Raw genomic sequence first — 18,861 nt, 5'->3', positions numbered from 1 at the left:
GCACTCCTCAGATTCAAGCATTACTATCAAGTGTATAAAACTAAGTTGTTAATAAAGTAATTCTATAAATAGCTGATGAACAGCCTGGGCCATCCACAGCTGGTGTGACAGTACTGGGCTGGTATTTGGATAGGTCTGAGGAAGAACAAGGAGAGCTGAGAAAATCTGTCATGGTGATCTCAGAGTTATGGCCAGTTACAGCCTCAGAGTTTCTTATGGACCTCGGGAGAGGATCCCAGCCCTGAGCAGTGCAAACGTGTTCCAGGCACAGCTTGAAATGCTGCCCAGGAGATGTACAGAAGCTTGGGGCTTTCCAGAGCTGCTGCTCTGCCTTCCCAAACACAACCAGGCTCAAACGAGTGTTCCAAAGAAATGGCTCCTTCTTCCTGCCAGGGGGATCTGTGCCAGGGCCCAAGCCCAGCAGGCATATGGGCATGGGAAAACCAAGTGACACTTCTCCCATAAAATGCTGCTCCGTGAGGAGATACAGATACCATCCCTGGGGTCCTACAGCACACACCCAGCTCTAGCAACACTGGTCTTATAAAGTGCTAACTGCCTTGAGAACATCTTACCCAGCCCAAAACGCTGGCTTTCACATTCTGACTGACCCCTGCTTGCTCCTCCTCACCCCAGGAAATCAGGGAACTTTCCTTCCTTTGATCACCACTGCCCTCAGGTTCTGCTCTGGGTGTTTTTTTCCACATAACACAATGCAACCCATGGACAGTGCCTATCATGAGCTCCTCTGGAAAAAAATATTTATTTGTGGTTCTCCCACTTTCAAACACTGCTCAGAGACACAGATCATTCCGGAAACCAGAAAATGGGGGAAAAAACCTGCTGTACTGTTAAGAATGAGAACAAGAAAATTAGTTTTTGCATGAGTCATTCAACAGCTCCTTTGTATGTAAATATATCCTCAACCCATCAGCATCTATGGGGAGTACAATTTACATTTTGAATGATCAAAATGTTTAGTATTGGCAGAGAAAATGTTTAAAAAAGGAGAAGGCGGTGGTTTAAAATTTAGAAACTTCGTCAACTGTGCCAGATTATGATCTCAACTCTTCTCCCTCCAACAAATACTATGCTCCATAAAAACAAAATGCTTTTAAATTGAAATTTGGAAGTTCCCCTGATTTTCAAAAGAAAGAGGGGAAGGCAACAAATGCAATAAATTTCAACAAATTAGTAGAGAAATAGAAAACTTGGCCTATTAAATGCAATTCAGAGAAGGGAAGTACAGGCAAGACTAACACATGAAGTGTACAGAGCCATAACATTTGCAACAGCTGTGTTATGAAATGCACTTGGTATTCTGGGAAGTGAGAAACAAAATACTTTGTTAAAACACTTGTGGATGTACCGGTGGCTTAAAAGAAGAGAGACAAAATTAAAACCACAGTTTAACCATTAATGGTTTTGAGGATATGATCTATGGTACCTTGTTTGTGCCGTGATTCACTGGACAAGAACATTGTGATGGATGCCCCACATCCAGGGAAGGCTGTGCCTTAAATTAAATACCTCAAATTTAGCCCAGTCCCTTGGGTAAAAGTTTGGCCTCAGTGCCAAGTGCTCCTGTTAGCACAGATAAATCCAGAGCTCAGACCTAGACCTTGGCCCAATCCTTGCACAGGTTGAGAAGCCTCCAAGCCCGATGCCATCCTTTGGACTCATTTCTCATGTTTCAAGGTCAAGTTTTGACTGTGTTTTGTCTTGTTCCTTCAAATCCCCTTCTCAGATGTCAGTCTCAGCAGTAATTAGCTTGAGTATATAAGATATCCATGCACCTGGATTCTGTCAACATCATGAAGGTTAAACCAAATAAATAAATAAACCTGAAAAGCAGTGTCCAGCTTGCTGCAGAACTCGTGTTGGAAAATAGTGAAACCCAACTTCAAACCTCTCACAATTCTGGGATGATATTTTCAGGAAAAGAAGCAAAATTCAGAGAAATGGCATTTGTGCTTTGGGAAATGCTGTTTTCCAAAAACCTTGGCTACCATAGTAACATGATTTATTCCATACTTGCGGCAGTATAGTCAGTCAGCTCCCCAACTGAAAGACAATTATTGTAACTAGAGATGTACCTGGCTGGAAGACTGTGGGAATGCTGCTATGGATGGCAGAGCAGAGCACTCTAAACTCCAAATTAGTAATTGTTAGTGTTGATCATGGAGGACATTTCTGGCAGAGGTTTAACCTCAGCAGTACAAAAGGGCACGTTGGTCAAATGAGTGTTGGCAAATCCCCCTCACTGAGAGTCCAAACCACGTCCTGCCCCATCTGTGTGTCCTCATGCAAAACAGCTAGGTGGGGAGAATGGGAAAGGAAAAAACCCTAATTGCCATTGTATTCCTTTCCTGCATTCTGCAGCCACCATGGGTATGTTGGCTGCAAAACTTTACTAGAGAAGGATTTTGTGGGCAAATTGCAGAAATCCACATATATTAATATGCAAAATTCAGGCTGTGCCTGATCCTTGCAAACAAAAGCATGGTTATGGTGCCTTTGCTGCAAGAGGCTGTAAAAAGACCTCTGAGTTGTCTCTACCCAGTGTAGAGGGCTTTGTTCTGCCTTTGATGCCATCAGCGAGAATCACCTTGAAATTTATTTTGCTCCTCCTCACACTGGTGCTTCTTGCTATGCCTTTTCTCCAGTGTAAATGTGACCAGACATGATGCTGAGATGATTCTGCCTTCAGTTTTCCTTCAAGCTGATAAGCTGCAAGCAGAACTTTTTCTAATACACATCCCAGAAATGTTCTTTGTGTCTTCTTTGGCAATGTCAGATGCTGGCCATTGGAAAATGGAAAACATCTGGTTTAATCCTCCCAAAGGAACATATCAAAGTTTTTGTGCTGGTTTTTTTTTTTTTTTTTTTTTTTTTTGCAGCCTCAATGCCTTTTATTCATCTAAAAAATCCCTTTATAAACTGCTGCATTTCATTTTTGTTGGTTTTGTTCTTTTTTTGAACCAAAAATGTAGTTTCTGTTCCTTTTCTTGTAAAGCATCACAAGGCCATTTCCCAGGTTGAGATGGCCAAGGAACAGTCCCTCCCAGAAACTTGATCCTGATAAACAGCTGTTCTCCAGCACAAACCAAGCTCATCCTCCACAGAAAATAGCTCCTAGGCTCACAATAAATAGATCTTACCCCTGCTGTGTATAGATTTGTGGTCTTTAAACTGAACTGATAGTCTGAACTTGTCATCCTTCCCATCTCATCAGAAATCCTAGAAAGGGCCTGTCACCATGGTGGCACAGCAACAGCACAAATGCCAGCTCTGAACGTGAATAGAACAACAAAACCTCACTTTACCCACTGGAAACCATCACTATATTTATCTGTGTCTTCCTGAACAGATGAGAAACTTCCCATGGTGTTCTGGAGCTCCAGATCCTGAGAGCAGCTATGAATAGCAGCTTTAAATTTATCCAAGGCTGGAAAGAGACCGAAACCCAAAGCTACAAGACGATGGCAATTCAGCTGGCTGGGAAACCAGCAGAGCCTTGCGAGGGACATGGAGATAAATTCCCACCCACAGAGTGAACAACATCACCCTCCATGTCCAGTAATGCTGTGGAAGTGGGGTGCCTTTGAATGACGTGGGATCATGAGAGGTACAGCTCTCCCAGGAGTTATTCCTGCTGGCAGGAGCCAGAAAGGTGGTGAGACCCATGGGGAGCTTCTGCCTTGACCCTCACTGAGCACCCTGACTCCCCTGTTTCTTTTCCTGTAGCTCACTCAGGTCTGCCCAGGCTAGGGTAAGTGTGCCTGGACTTTTGTTCTTTTGTTCCACCTCAGTCCCTGGATGGCCTTAAATAACAACTTCATGGAGAGCCACACGGCCAGGATAGTGGAGCTGGACAGCAGAGCTTTGGTGGTGTCCAAAAGAATCTGCACAAAAGCAAACCCCAGCAAAACCCCCACATTCAGCCTGGTTTTGCCTATCAAAGTGGTACTACCAGCAGTTAGGTCAAGCTTCAGAAGCAACCAATAGGAAAAAAAAAAGGAGCTATAAATTAGGCATAAATTTAAACTAGGACAAGAGTTGGGGAAGGGAGGGGGAGGCTGTTAGAGAGCTGTGGGTTGAGTGGTGGTCTTAGAGTACAAAAACAATAGCCTTCTGACACTAATAAGTAGAAGCAAGCCTTGGATTCTGTGGCGTTTTCTTGGTCTTTATTCTATAAAGACAGAAATCTGGCTCTATTTCATCGTAGTTATCTACACTCAGGCACCCCCTCCACCCTTGAAGGAGATTAGTAGTGATAATGCATCTGGTACCTGCCCCAGCAATAACAGATCTATGTGGAGAAGATTACAAGAAATTGTTTGGACTTCTGCCCAGTCCTAGAAGTCCCACCAAGCATTTCCAAAAGTCCCATCAGTTTTTACGGCTTGTCTCTTAAGAAGGCTGCAGAAACCTACATGAGGGAGAGACTTTAAAAAGATTTCTGCAGACATTTATTTCTGGCCAAATTATGATTGCTCGGAGGAAAAAGAAGCCACCATACAAATCTTGTTAGAGACTTCAGCAGGAACTCACAGACCCATGCAGAACCAAGATAAGCTAAAAAAAGCAATTGCATCCAGGAAGGAAAGACAGACCAGCCAGCCAAATGCAACTCTTAATTCCAACCCGTGACAGACCCCTGGGGCAGCTCCAAAGCCACTTAGCACAAGTGTGGAGCTGGGCCAGGACGAGTCGCTGGCACCAGAAGAGCAGCTCTGGCAAGTCCCCGCTGCAGATTGGTGATTTGCTGAGGGGGACAGACTCAGACAGGCTCGGTACCCTCAGGACCACTCCCCACCCCCAAAACTCCCCAAGCTGACAGCTCCAGGGACACTGTGATCCCTGAGCTCCCTGCACACTCAGGACAGCAGAGGAACAGCACATCTGTCAACAGCACAAACACGCCGGCAGCGCTCGCTGCGGCTTGGCAGGAGCCTGGAGCAGCCGTCTGCAGTCCAAGGTCTAAAGGGCAATCTGCCTCCCAAGACTCCTGCAGCTCCAAGGACCTGTGTCCCAGGGCAGATATCTGTGACTGGGCAGCCCAAAGGCCCCCTGCACGTGCCCTGCAAGCACCGTGCCCGCTTTGTGCTGCACGGGAGGTGAGTTTCCCAGGGAACCCGGGGGGTGAAACAACACAGAGAGCATCCTGAGAGGCTAAAGGTTAATCCCTGTGCCCCTCAGAGCCTCCAATGGGCCTCACCAGATGGGCTGCTCTGCCAGCAGAGGTGGAGCACGTGGCACACCAGCACAGCATTACCAGGCACTGGGAATATTCTCCACTGCAAGGACTGGAAAGTGCTTTCTTTTCAGGGACACAGTGCAGAGATCTGCCAGGAAGGTGACTGGGCTGATTAGTCTTGTGCAGGGCTGTGGGACTGCTGGCAACCGCCTGGCCTGGGGGTCCCCAGGCTGCACTGCTCAGTAGGAGGAAGGTAAAGGAGAGGGACCAGATGGTTTCTAGCAATGACAGCTACAAACCTCCCTGCAGGCTGTGTCACATCGCTGCTCCATCTCCAAACAAGCAGCTCTCACATACAGCTACACCCTTAGACAGTGGAAGCTGGGAGCTTCTTCTGTTCCAGTTGCTGGAGAGCACCTCCCAGTCTCCTGGCCCAGGTGAGGGTGGTTGCTGGACGCTGTCCCTGCTGCAGGCACAGCAGGAGGGCCCTGCTCCCAAGACATTTATGATGGTGCCAAGTTTTTTAACTATGAATTTGAACAGAAATCATGTTGCACCCTAAATGTCATTGCCAGGCAGAAGGGAAGTAATGAATCTCCAGCAATATTCCAAGCATCATGATTTTAAAGCATAAAAGGAGTATACACTGCAAGAACTCCTACAGCTGTGGCTGCCTTGGTGAAGCTTGGACCTGTTAAATTGCATTAACAAATGCAGTTTAACACGTCCAAGTGCAGCCAGTCCTCACTGGGGGCTGCTGGGTCTTTCTCCCATCCTTCTCCCCCCATTGCTCTGCTTATTGTTTGCTTCATTGTTAATCCCACCTAATTTAAAAATAGGAAATTGATTTCTTATGTATCCATTTCAAACCAAATCATTTCTTTATTACAGCGAGGATCATATTTCATAAGCAAGTCATGGAAAATTAAAACCATGCCTGTTGCTTTGATGAAATAATGGAGAAAAGTGCTGGAGGGGAAGGCACAGACAGCTGGGGGCTGTCATGCAACCAGTGGTGCAAGTTAACTCTTTGCTGTCACCCAGGGCTCCCAACACTGCCTGTTCTCCTCCCCCAAGCCTCTGGTTGTAGTGCTAAGTACTCCCTTACCCCTGAACCTCCAAAGCACCTCAGAGAAAGAGTACAACCCCTCTGAACAAAGTGGGTCAGTGATTGTGGAGGTTTTGTTGTTACCAGAAGGTTTGCAGCCTGCCTGTGTGCAGAACCAGATTCCTCCCAGTATTGACACTCCTGAAATTCAGGAGCAATTCAGGAAATTGTGCTGTTGCACAGTGTGCAAAACAAACAGGGACAAACAGCAGCCACACTCAGCCCAGGAGTCCTTGTAGCATAAATATTTCCAGTCCTTGGGCATGTTAGACTTGGTGCTGTGCTGCTGGAAAGGGGCTCAGGCTGCAGGGGAGCCACAATTGCCTGGAGAGATCCCAGTGCCCATCACACACAGGTTATGTCAGTGCAGCAAGGCACCACAGCAACAGCAAGTAAGCAGTGTCCTGCGGCTCGGGGTGGATTATAAATTAAAACAAAATCCTTGGTGTGCATTGCAGAGGATTTATGGGCTGTTCCGTGAACCTCCCTGTGGAGCAGACAGGACAGGGGTCCTCTGAAGAGTAATCCAGATAAGTGCTACAGCCCGAGGACATTGCAACATGCAACCCAAAGTTCATTGGCTGCTTCATTAACGTGTTGATCTCCAGGAATTACAGCCAAGAACACCCTCTGCAATTTCCCCATCAGAAGCAGAAAGAACACTGAGCTATCACTGCAGAATTCTTTTCATAATGTATCATCTCTAGACGTATACATATAAAAATGCCATTTTTGAGGACAAAGGATAAGCAAAACTGTCACAACAGACCACAGTCAGGCTCCATGAGACTGAAGGGTAGCAAGAGATTGCTTTAGAGCAGTAATTCATGTCCAGCCTGTCCAACTCTGAGCATACCTTTTTGAGCAATTAGCTATTTAGTTTCATTTCTTTGGGAGTCTCCCATTTGGAAAAAAGATCCCATTTTACAATATCTTGTCTGTGTTGCTCTCAAAGCCTGCCATAGAATCATTCAGGCTGGAAAAGATCTTTAAGATCACTGAGTCCCCAGGGACTTGTTCTTCCTGAAGTCAGGACCAGAGATTACCATCCTAAAGCCCTTCTCACACCAGGTAAGAGGCCTGGAAACCCTCACCTGATCCTGCTCCAGCCCTGGGAGGAGCCAGCCACCAGCAGGCATTTGCCAGTTCACCACAAAGAGCTTCCTTCCAAGTGAGCCAAGGGAAGTCCTTTCAAACTCTTTATGGTCCCTTTGTGCTGATGATTCTCAGAACAGAAAAACAAGTTTTGTAACTCAGTGGAAGTGAAAGAAGCAAGCTCTTTCCAGGAACATCCTGCAGTGGCCCTGCAGCCCCCAGCTCCCTCCTGAGGGCTTCTTGGAAGCTCTGTCACTGGGACATACCATGCCCCTTTCTACCAGTTTCTGTACTGGCTGCTACCATGTTCCACCAACTTATTTATGCAATAAACAGCTCAAGAAATATCTGTATAAACTACTGTAAGTTATGTCCAAGCAGCTCCAAGATCAACTAAAAGGGCCAAAACTCTCAGCCTCTGTAATGTTCTCCTACATGAGAGGCATTTCAGTTTCCTCTTAGGGGGTATTGACTTTTTAAAATTATCAAGTACATGATAGAATTATTTTCAAGAAGTTTCTTCTTTGGTCTTACTCACCCAAACAAAATACTCATTAGAACTCTTGGAGGATAATTTCAAAGTGATGTGATAAGCCACCAAAAAAATTCAGAAATTCAGAAACATCCATTTGCACTTGCACAGCAGAGCCAACTCAGCAGGCTGATATTTTAATGGAACCACTGGAGGTTTTCATTAGCTGCATTTGCCACAATGACAGCAACAATAACTCCCAGACAGAAGTCGAGACAAGACGCAGTAATTAGGTCAAACCTTCGGGACAGAGCTGTCATCACAGACATAAATGTAAGTTACTCTCTCACTGCCCAAGCTCTGCAAGATCTGCTGCTCACTGGGTTGTCTAAACATGATAAAGAAGGGGAAGAAATGAGGGTCATCCTGCCTTTTGCTGTTCTTCACAATTACCCCGTGTTTAATTGATCTTGATTAATTATTTAAGGTAAACGGAGCTTTCCTGACCCAACGGCAGCATGTAAACTGATTAACTTTACAAAGCCAGCAAAATGATCTGCACGGTGAGATCAGCTCTTGTAAGAATCCATTATTTAGGCCAGGTTATCCTGTGTCAGGGCCAAGGATGTGCTGCCAGACACAGGGCAAGATGGTGGAGGTGGGATGGGGGGCTCAGACTCCCCTAGCCCCTTGGCACCGGGGGAAGGGAGGAGGAAGAGGAATAAGAGGAAGAGGAGGAACTGTCCTGAGCTCTGGTAGCTCATGGTGCCTCTGGGGGCTGCACCCATATGGGCTTGGGGGAAGGAGAAGGGGAAGACAACCCTTTTCCAGGTGGGCTGAGGGCTGGAGGGAGGTGGCAGGGCAGTGTCAGGGGATGAGGCACTGGAAGGCAGGTTGGAGCAGCCCAGCAGGACCCAGCTGCTCACAGACCCGGCTCTGCAGCCTGCACAGCCCAGCCCCAGGGGCAAATGCAAACTGGCCCTCTGCCTGGCCTTATTTTGGCTGCCCTGTCTATAGCATCACCATGGGTTACAGGGCAAACCCCATTTATTTGGTGCAGATAATGCCTATCTGAGCTGAAAATCAATCCCAGATAAAAGCTTTCCAAGAGATCCTGCTTAGATTTGCGTGGGGAGCAGCAGTGCCCTACCCAGGCTGATAAGCAATCTGGTAGCATTGATTCCTTGTATGACCTAGTAAATTATGCATATTGGAAGAAAGTGATTTGTTTGAAGATCTACAGTATCCACCATCCCTTCTGGCCAATCACTAAGGCAGGTACACAGATAAATGAGTAGAAAACACTCGTCACCACTTTGGCTTCAGGGCAGAAGCAGATAAGGCTGATAAGGCAGCAAGTGAAATTCCCCTCCAGGCTCCCAAACAAACAAATACCTACTTGGGCAGAGGCTGCTCAGCTCCAGCAAAAATTCTGCTCTGGCTGTTTGAAATAGCAGCACCCCCAGGCACAAATAGAGCCATAACCTCCCTCCTCCATCAAAAGCTCCTTGTCCAGAGAACTTATGCTCAAAAGAGGTGAGACAGAGCAGCTGGGAAGAAAAAGAGGCACCCAGAGTCATGCTTGGAGGCACAGGGACAGGTGGCAGACCCCAGGGAAGCAGCCTCCCCCCAGGCTGGCTCTGGGTGAGGATGCTGTTAGGTCACAAAACTCAGAGGCAAGAGAGACGTGGGCACCACAAGCCAGTCCCACCACTGAGGTCCCCATCACTGCAGGCTGGAGGTGACAACTCCCATCAAAACTGTCCCTGCTGCTGCCACCAGCCGGGAGGAAAAGCACAGAATTCAGGAACATCCCCAGCCTGCAGGATGGACTAATCCCTGTCAGTTGTGCACAGAAACCCCCAAATCCTTCAGTCAGTGAGAATTTCCTTCGTGATCTGGCTGTGCCACCAAAGGCTTTGACACCATCTCCCTCCTTTTTAAACAGAGATTCATAAAGTCTCATAAGTCATATTAAAAAAAAAAAAAAGCTTTCTGCCAAATTGCTGATACTTCACTTTTTGGGGTTTTTTCCTCCCACCCCAGTTTCTTTTACATCTCATCAGTTCCTTCCCTGTATTTATTTCTATTTGGTTTTCTACCTCTGGGAGCAGAGCAAGCCATCAAACCTGGATTAAACTTGCCACAAAAGAATTCAAGCCTTGACATGGCCAAAATATTGGTTTCCAATGAAACAAAACAAAAGACCAGGGTGAAGTAACTATTTCAGCCGCTTGTAAATAGATGTTGCCAGGGGAGACTGAAGAGAGATAAAGATCCACCACCCCTCCAGAGCTCACAGAGGAATTGTTCAGATCCAAACTCCATTTCCCAGGAGTATTCACCAGTCCAGCTCCAGCCAAAATGGTGGATGAGCCACATTTAAAAAATAAATGTTTCAAAAAAGGACAGCAGAGTTCAGGCTTCCCAGCTAGGGACCAGGAAGGCATTTCCTCTCAGGGCAGGTTTCATTTCCCAGCCGTGGAACATCTGCAGCCTCCTACCTGAGAGGAAGGGGCTGAGCAGAGCTCAGGGCTGACCCAAGTCAGCAGTGTTTGTTTTTTATGGAAATATGTATTTCTTTGGAAAAACACGTGTCTCACAGGCAAGCCCCAGACCCACCAGGCTGCTCCCTGCAGCTGCTGCCGAGGTGGGAGCAGGGAGAGGGGCTGGCAGGGCTGGGAGAGCAGAGCCCACGCCCTGTGTGCCAGGGATGTGCCTGGGTGAACACCAGGAGAGCTTCCCCTGGAGGCTTGGTGCAATGCACTGAGGCTGCCTGAGAGGCTGAGGAGGCTCTGTCCTTGGACATGTCCAGGACAAGACACAGCTGACCCAAAAGAGCCCTGGCAGCAGCTCAGAGACCAGACCAGAGCCCTCCCAAGGTCCCTCTCATCCAGCCCTTCCATCAGGATGGCAAATCAGTGCCAAAAGAGGTGAATACAAGACTGACCGCAAAAATTCAATCAGCAGCTCCAGGAAAGAGGCAGCTCTAAAACAAGTGACTTTATCCCTGTGGTTAATTAGTGCTGAACCTGATAAAGCCTAACTATTTTTAATGAAGAGAAGGGGCCCCTTGGCAGCTCCCCCTCCATCCCAGGGACCCCCACACCGAGCACAAACACTGAGGAATGCAGCTCCAGCTCGCTGCTGGTGTAATGTGTTTGTTGTCCCAGCGCTGGACTCCTGCTGCCCGGGCTGCACTTTGCTCCAGGAACATTTCACCTGTGTGCACAGGGCAGCCCTGCCGGCAGGGTAAACACTGCTCCCAGAGGGCAGCACACGCCGCTTGCTCAGCACACCCACGGACACATCGACTTTGTTTGTGCTCAGCCCTTCCTGCAGATTGCCAGGGCAGGCTGTGCCAGCTTGGCAGAAATCAGAGGGGCTGTGCTGGGTGAGCAGGGGCTGCAGAGCAATCCTGGAGAAGCAAAGCATCCAGCAGCACCCCAGCCCATGAGCTCCCACTGCCCCAAGAGCAAAACCAGCTGGTTTTAGTGGGGGTCTGGGTTTGGAGGGGGCCAGGGAGAGGGAAGGGGCAGGGCTGGCTCAGGCTGTGGGGAGCAGGGACAGGCAGCCAGCTGAAAGCTTCTTAGGAAGAAAGAAATGCAAGCAGAGCCTGCAAGCACCTGTTAGTCCATGCACTGAAGACACATTGGGAAATGCTTCCTAACACATCAGATCCTTCCCAGGATTGCTGCCTGTGTGCTCAGGGGTGGCACAGAACTGGGGGAGTGCAGCCCCAAAGGAGACCAACCACTGCACACGCTGCCCCAGGTGAGTTTGGTGGTGCACAGGACTGTGCAGGGGTTCAGAAGGCTGCCAGGACACCTGTGCCTCCAGCAGAGAGCAGAACACCCTCCAGGCCAGGCCAGCAGCTGGGGCCCAGAGCAGCACAGAGTCCCTCCACAGGAGCTGTGCCCACCTAGCCAGGACAGACCCTGCACTGGCTGGCTTGGGCCACTTGCTCTCAACTCTGCACGAAAGCCAGCAGGGTCTGGGGGCTCTGTAACTGGCTGCTTTTTGTTTTACAGGTACATTTTCAGAGAGTGTTTCAGGTAACCACTGAAGACAGGTTCAGGGTGGTGCCAGAAGCCCCCCTGTGAACACCTGAGTGTGCAGCTGTTCAGGAGGGACCACACTGCTGGGACTTCAGTGTCCAGCCACAAACCTGCTCTTGGCACAGTCTGCATGAGCCTAAACCTTCACAGGAGGCTGAGCTCCCCAGCACACCAGCAGAGCTGGTTCTGTGCCTCAGCTGCCACGAGCACCAAGCTGCCATGCCCATGGAGCCCTTCTGGAATCCAGGTCTAACCCAGGAACCTCACGGGACACAGCACAGAGGTGCCTCACCTCTGGATTCCTGCCCAAGAGTTTGATGCAAGCCTGAGAAGACTTCATTTCCAAGGTGAAATTGGCATCATCTGCACTCATTCCAGCCAGGGATCTCCTCCCACCCAGGCACCCTCCCAAGGTAAAGCTGTCCCAGTTAGCACCAACAGATCCAATTCAGCACAAATTGTCTGATTGTTTACATAATATGGGGCTTATCTCTTGCTGTGCAAACAGAGAAAGCAGGGCAAAATAACACGTCTCTCTACTCCCCTCCTATCTTAAAAGGACAAACCAACCAGAAATTCTGGACACAAAATTAAAAAAAAAAAAAACCACAAAAAAAAGCCCCAAGAAAAAAAACCCCAAGATACTCTGGACAGGCACAAATTGTGAAAACAGGTCTGCAGGTCAGGGTGCCCTGGGAGGGGCACTGGCTGTGTGTGTTGGGGCACTCACACACTCCCCTCCACAAAGTGGCTCTTATAACCACCCTCATTTGTCTCGACAGAGCAGAAAAGTCACTGCTGTGCTGCTGCAGGTGAGGGGGCTCTGCTGCCCCAGGCTTGGCTCTGGAGGTCACAGAGCAGCCAGAGCCTGCTGAATGGCAGCTGTGCCACTGCCACCCATGCCCAGGACTGGGGAGCTGTTCCCAGAGCTCACATACCCATCCTGTGTGCACATATTTAACAAGAAGCCCCTTTAGTCCCTGCAGACATCTCTCCCTGTGGAGCTCTGAGCTGACTTCCACAGGAAACTTTCCCAGCAGAAATATCCAGGGGGAAGCAGCTTTGCTGACCCTTTTGCAGACTGGGGCAGATGGGAACCACTCTCAGGGATGGCCCAATCCCTCCTGCCAGCTCAAATCCAGGCAGGAACAGAGCCCCAGGGCCCAAAGGCTGGGACCTGTGTGCATGTACAGAAGCAGGGCAGGGCAGGAAGGAGTCACAACAATAATCAGATGAGCAAGACTTCAGCCCTGCTGGTCTCCATCATCCTGCTGATCATCCTGCTCATCTTCCCCACCTCACTGAAACGGGGCTTGCTCAGAGCCTCCCCATCCCCAGGCAGACATGGCCCCAACACTCACCTCCACACAGCAGCACTCTCCATCAGGGCCAGGAAAATCCCTCCCTCCTGCTCCCCATGCAACTCCCAGCCAGGGCTCCTGCTCCTGCCCCTCATTTCAGGGCCTGCCCACCCTCCAGGTGCCCCTCGTTCACCCCTCGTGCCTGGCTCTGCCCCACTCCCCCAGCTGCAGTGGGTTATCCTGGCAGCAGAGGGGATGGAGGGGGGAGCAGGCAGCCACCCTTCCCTGGCCCTTCAGAACATCGGGGTGGCCAGGGCTATGAGCAGCGCGGGATGTGTTGCCACGCTCTCCCGAATCCTGCTTGGAAAACTTGGAGCATCCTCGTTCCCGCCAGCCTGGCTGTGGATGTGCCCGTACGTGCTCCCCACGCTGCTCTCATCCCTGGCTCCGGGAAACCCGGCTGAGCCGTCCCGTGCCTCCGGGAGCCGAGCCCCTTTCCCGGGACAGCCCTGCCAAGAGGCTCCTTCGCTCGCCATCTCGTGGTGGCAGCAGGCAGCCTGCCACGGCCCGCATCCAACATCCCACATCCCGAATCACGCATCCTACATCCCGCATCCTGCATCCCACATTCCACATCCCACATCCCACATCCCGCATCCCACATCCCACATCCCGCATCCCATCTGCCTGCATCCCACAGCCCCTGCGGGGCCCCAGAGTGTGCTGGGGGTGGGTAGGGGCTGGGCCACCACCGTGTCCCCACCGTGTCACCACCATGCCCCCATCAGCACCGGGCACTGCTCCATCCCCCAGACTCGATCTGAAGCAAGTCTGACCCAGCCCCGTGGTGTCAGTGAGTTACACCTGTGAGTTACAGCCGTGTAACCCAGGTGTAGATTTGGCCCTGCAGAGTCACTCACTCACAGGGCTCAGTCCTACCCCAGGAATTTCCCCTGATTCCCACGGGAGTGCACCAGGAGGTAACACACGTGGGGCAATGACGTGTTGGACGTGCAGATATTTCATGTTCCCAGACTTGGGGCTGACTTGGCTCCTCACACCCCCAGCACACCAGGACTGGCCTGCCCACCCTCAGGCACCCCACAACTGCTGTAGGTGTCACAGCCCAGGCACTCCACCAGGGAGTGGGAAAGAAGTACCAGGAGAGCTCTCTGTGACAGGAACACCAGGGCAGCTTGGCACTGGCACAGCTTTGCAGGATCCAGCAGTATGGCTGAAGAGCTCCAAGGCAAAGGTCCCATCTCCAACCCTTTTAAACACTTCTTGCCATGGAGCCACTGCAGGACCTGGAATTGTCCCTCCACCCTGTGCAGCCAGGCTGCAGGCTGGTGTCACCCTGCACACACCACTGCTGTGCACACACTCAAATTTCACCCTCAGCCAAATGGTTTTCTTTAAAGCCACCCAGGGAAATTTGCCCCAGGAAGAGCAAATGCCTGGAAGCCCTTCCAGACCTGGATACCAAAGCAATGGCTTCTGCAAGGTGCCCCCATGGCGATTCCTCCAGGACCTGCAGTGCCACCCCACCCCCGCCAGTCCCCCACCAGGCTTCCCTTTTTCTGGTTTTCCCCTCTAATTTGGGTAGTACAGCACAAAAGGAGCAATTTTTCTCCCCACCCCCTTTCCATCGTCCCTCCTCCCCTGTCTGGCAGGTCTGTGTTATTATTAAGACACTTGAGATTATGGTTGTCTAGAAGTCGAAGAATGACAGGAAAGAACCAGATGCCATCCACTGATAAATTACCAGGGCATTATGCAGAGGCAGCTGTACCAAAGAAAAGCTGGGTTTTTACACCAGGCCATGATTTTCCATGTGGCATCGTATGGTTCCAGCATCTGGGTGTCACCCTCTGTGCCTCCCATGTATTTTGCTGAGCACTGTCATTATGATAATGAAGAAATTGCAGCAGACATTAATTGTGGCTCCTGCTGGCTATTGAGAGAACTTGAAGGTATCAGAGTGGGCTGGCAGGGCCTCTCTCACCTCACAGGGGGTTTCTCCACTGTGTTGGCAGTGGACAAGAGGAATTTGGATGGCTCTGAGTGCTGTGAGCAGCATCCAAGTCCTCCAGGGGCTGGACCTGATCAGGACTGGCTGGTGCTGGTCACTATGGTGAGATGAAGTTTTAGGATTTGTACAGCTCCCCCTGCAAAGATTTGTAAATTCACTTCCCCCCCTTGATTTCCTCATTATTAGCACAGAGCAGTCATGGGCTGTGATAAAGGATGGATGGCACAGAGGCAGGAGGATTTGAGCCTCTGGTTTGTTGCCCCATTGCTCAATTCTCAGCTGGCAGAGCTGTTCTACAGTGGTCCAGCCCTGGGCGTGGGCACAGGGACACCCAGACAACCCCTCACACCCTGGGGTGATTCACAGTGATATCTCACAATGCTCTCTCTGGGGGATGGTTTTGGTGCCTCAGGAATCCACCACAGGTATGTCCTGGAAGTGGGATGAGGATGGGCAGAATTGCTGCCCTGTGAGTCACTCTGGGAAACCTCTGTCAGACAGAAACCTTCCTGCTCCAACCCCCCTGCTCCAACCCCCCTGCTCCAACCCCCCTGCTCCAACCTTCCCGCAGTTGCTCAACTGCCCGTGGCAACAAAAGCCTGGTACCCACCAAAGAGAAGCAGCCCCTGCATCTCAGAGCCGGGGGTTGGATCAGAACAGCCTAAAAGCCTTCTCCCAGAGCTCCACCAAAGCTTTCATGAGTTCCCAAAGCCCACAAAAGCAGGTACCCCCACTTTCCCCTTCCTGACCCCTGCCAGACACGTGTTTCTTTCTGAACAGCTCTGTGAAGACACAGGTGGGACTGATGCTTTGCCCAGGCATTGATGGTCAGACCAGCTCAGGAAATCCTCATGTTTCCTTCCCAGCTCTCTGCTGAGGAGCAGAAGCTGGCAGCAGTGTGTGCCTGTCCCTGTGCCTCCTGCTTGGGCCCCAGAGTGTCCCAGGGCTCCTCTGGCACCCCCGGGATGTCACTGCCAGCTGGGAGAGCTGGCCTGTCCTGGGCAGCTGCAGAGCTGACTTGAGACATGAGCTCATTCCAGCCTCACCACTCACCCTGGGCTGTGGCTTCCCAAACCATCCCTCAGGAAGCCCTGCAGCAGGGGGGCTCCCCACTGAGCCCTTGTGCCAGGGAAGGGCTCTGCTTGAAGGCAGCAGTCAGGCTCACCAACACAGCCCTGAGCCTCTCCCTGCGAGGGCAGCACTGGCAGCACTAACATGGCTTTTTCCCCAATGGGCAGTGGAAAACAGGAGGAGTAGATGTGGATGGCTGCAGCTTCAATGGAAAACTCCTTTGGGAGCCTGTGCCTGGTCGTTGAGCTGTCCCACGAGATGCAGTGTGCCAGACTTCAACAGAAACACAAAATTAAATGTGATCCAAGAGGTGCAGTGAGATTCCCAGGACAAGCACAGAGGATTGTCCTGTGCTGATGCTGCTGACACTGCCAGACAGTGAGGGGGGGAGCTCCAGCGAGAGGGTGCTTTGTTCACTCGGCTCAAAATATTTGATATCACACTGAAACAAAGAAGTGTTTGTTGGGACCAAACAGCGTTTGTGCCAGCTCTTGTCCAGCCTCAGGAAAGAAAAGAACTAAGATGACCACTGGGCATTAAAGCCACGGAGAGCTGGAGCAGGACCCGCCGGGACCCTCGCACAGGGGTGGCACTGTCGCAGCCTGCCGGGGCATTGTGTCACTGCTCAGGTGTGGCTCAGCCCGGACCTCCCCTGCCCCAGCCACGATCAGCGGCGGAGCCCTGGCAGCGGCCCCGGCTGGGATCGGGACGGTGACAGCAGGGGCTGAGCATCCAGTCCTGCCCTGCCCCACACGCTGGAGGTGCCACAGGGTGGTCTCCAGTGACAGCTCCTGCCTCTGGGCTGGATACAGCCCCGTCCCAGGGAGGGTTCTCAAGGAACTTTCTCTGAAGTTTCCTCTTTGCTTTGGGTGTCAGTGGGCTCCTGCCAGAAAGACATCAATCTGAAATGGGCAATTCTATGGATGTTCAGCTTTAAAATCTCCCCTACCCAGAGGAAAATAAAAAAGGCAGCTCCTCACTTGGGTGTCCCTGTGCCCAGCAGGGAGAGGGGCAATGTGCCACCCTTGGAGCACCAGAGCAGCAGCTGTGGGGTCACCCACCATGTCCAGAACTGCCTGTGTGCCCTGCATGGTTTGAGATGTACAGCAGCCCCACAGGCTCCCACACTAGCCACGGGCACAGAACAGTGCCACGGGCACAGAGCAGTGCCAAGGGCACAGAGCAGTGCCACGGGCACAGAGCAGTGCCACGGGCAGCCCCTCATGGGCTGGCCCTGCTGGGTGTGGGAGCTCGAGCCATGCCAGGCCAGCATCCCTGCACAGAGGCTCCATTCTGGCAGTGCCAGGAGCTGCCCCCACTGCCCATCGTGTGGGGCAGGCACATCCAGCAGCCCCCCATGGAGACCCCACCCTGGAGGCACATTGGCACGGGCTCCTCCTCGCTCCTGGCAGATGTCCTCAGCGGAAAGAAAAAGCCTGGGGAGCCGGGAGAATTTCCTACAGAGGGGGAAAGAAATAAATAAAAAAGATAAAGAAAAAGCAAAAAAAGAAGAAAGAGGGAGGCAGCCCATGGCAGCTCACTCTGCCTGGCACCTGTGTCCCAGGGCAGGCGTCCAAGAGCCGGAGCAGGCACGGTGCCACGGCAGCAGATGGGCACCCAGGCAGAGCCCCGGGCCCCAGTCCTGCCACACCAGGGAGGGGACGGCTGTTTAGGGCAAATTTCCCAGCTGAGAATGTCAAAACAGCTGCCAGTCTGGAGTTTATACACCTATAATTAAGGGGGTATGTGATCTCTAATCCAGCTCAAACGGAGCTGGATTAATTGGCGGACCTAAAAATAGCATCAGTGACCATGTAAGGCAAGCTTTTGTGTGAGGTTTAAATTAGGAAAGTGGGCTCTGGCTGCTTGCAGTGAGCTGGGAGAGACAGAGGCATCCAGACAGCCTGCGAGGGCCTGATCCTGCTGAGGGACAGGGGGAGGCTGCAGCACACTGAGCTCCCCAGAGGAACAGCCCGGAGCCAGGGGAAGGAGCCAGGACAGCACCTGAATCCCAGGGCTGTGTGTCCTGGAGAGAGGGACACTGCTCTGCTCAGAGTGACCCCTGGACAGCCTCAGGTAGAGCTCCTCTGCTCTCCCTCCCACACACCCAAGACCCAACTGGTCCCCACTTTACCCTGTCACATCACCATAAGAGCCCACAGCAAGTTTGCTCACTCTGTTTGTGCTGCCCAGAGGCTTTTCCTGGTAGAAAGGGACTTTCTGAGTTACTGGAGCCTCCAGGACACACCTGCACTTTCCCACACTGCTCCTGGCCAGCTTTGCACCACCACAATGACAGAAGAACCCCTTTGACTTGTGCTCTGTGATCTGCTCCCCTTCTCAAACACTCCTCTACCCACAGCCAGGCTGCAGGGTGAAATCACTGTTAATTTTTGTTTAATTATCTGCAGTGGCACAAATAACTAACAGCATTGATTTGAACTTGGCACACAAAGGAAGGTTCCAAATGGCAAAGCATATTATGAGATCGAATTATTAAACCTAGCTAATGAGAAAAATAATG

The 18,861-nt window shown here is 51.1% G+C and overlaps 1 long non-coding RNA gene across 1 annotated transcript; it reads left to right on the top strand.

Annotated features, from left to right (window-relative positions):
* The first annotated feature begins 11,193 nt into the window (after positions 1–11,193).
* Positions 11,194–17,307, top strand: LOC132335777 (uncharacterized). The gene is made up of 3 exons (XR_009488729.1): positions 11,194–11,649; positions 11,907–12,346; positions 16,505–17,307. It is a non-coding gene; the product is annotated as an uncharacterized LOC132335777 (long non-coding RNA).
* Positions 17,308–18,861: the final 1,554 nt, after the last annotated feature.

Source organism: Haemorhous mexicanus, chromosome 18, assembly GCF_027477595.1.
Source record: "Haemorhous mexicanus isolate bHaeMex1 chromosome 18, bHaeMex1.pri, whole genome shotgun sequence".
NCBI classification, from domain to species: domain Eukaryota; kingdom Metazoa; phylum Chordata; class Aves; order Passeriformes; family Fringillidae; genus Haemorhous; species Haemorhous mexicanus.
The sequence above is the reverse complement of the archived record's forward strand: the minus strand, read 5'-3'. Positions and strand labels throughout refer to the sequence as shown.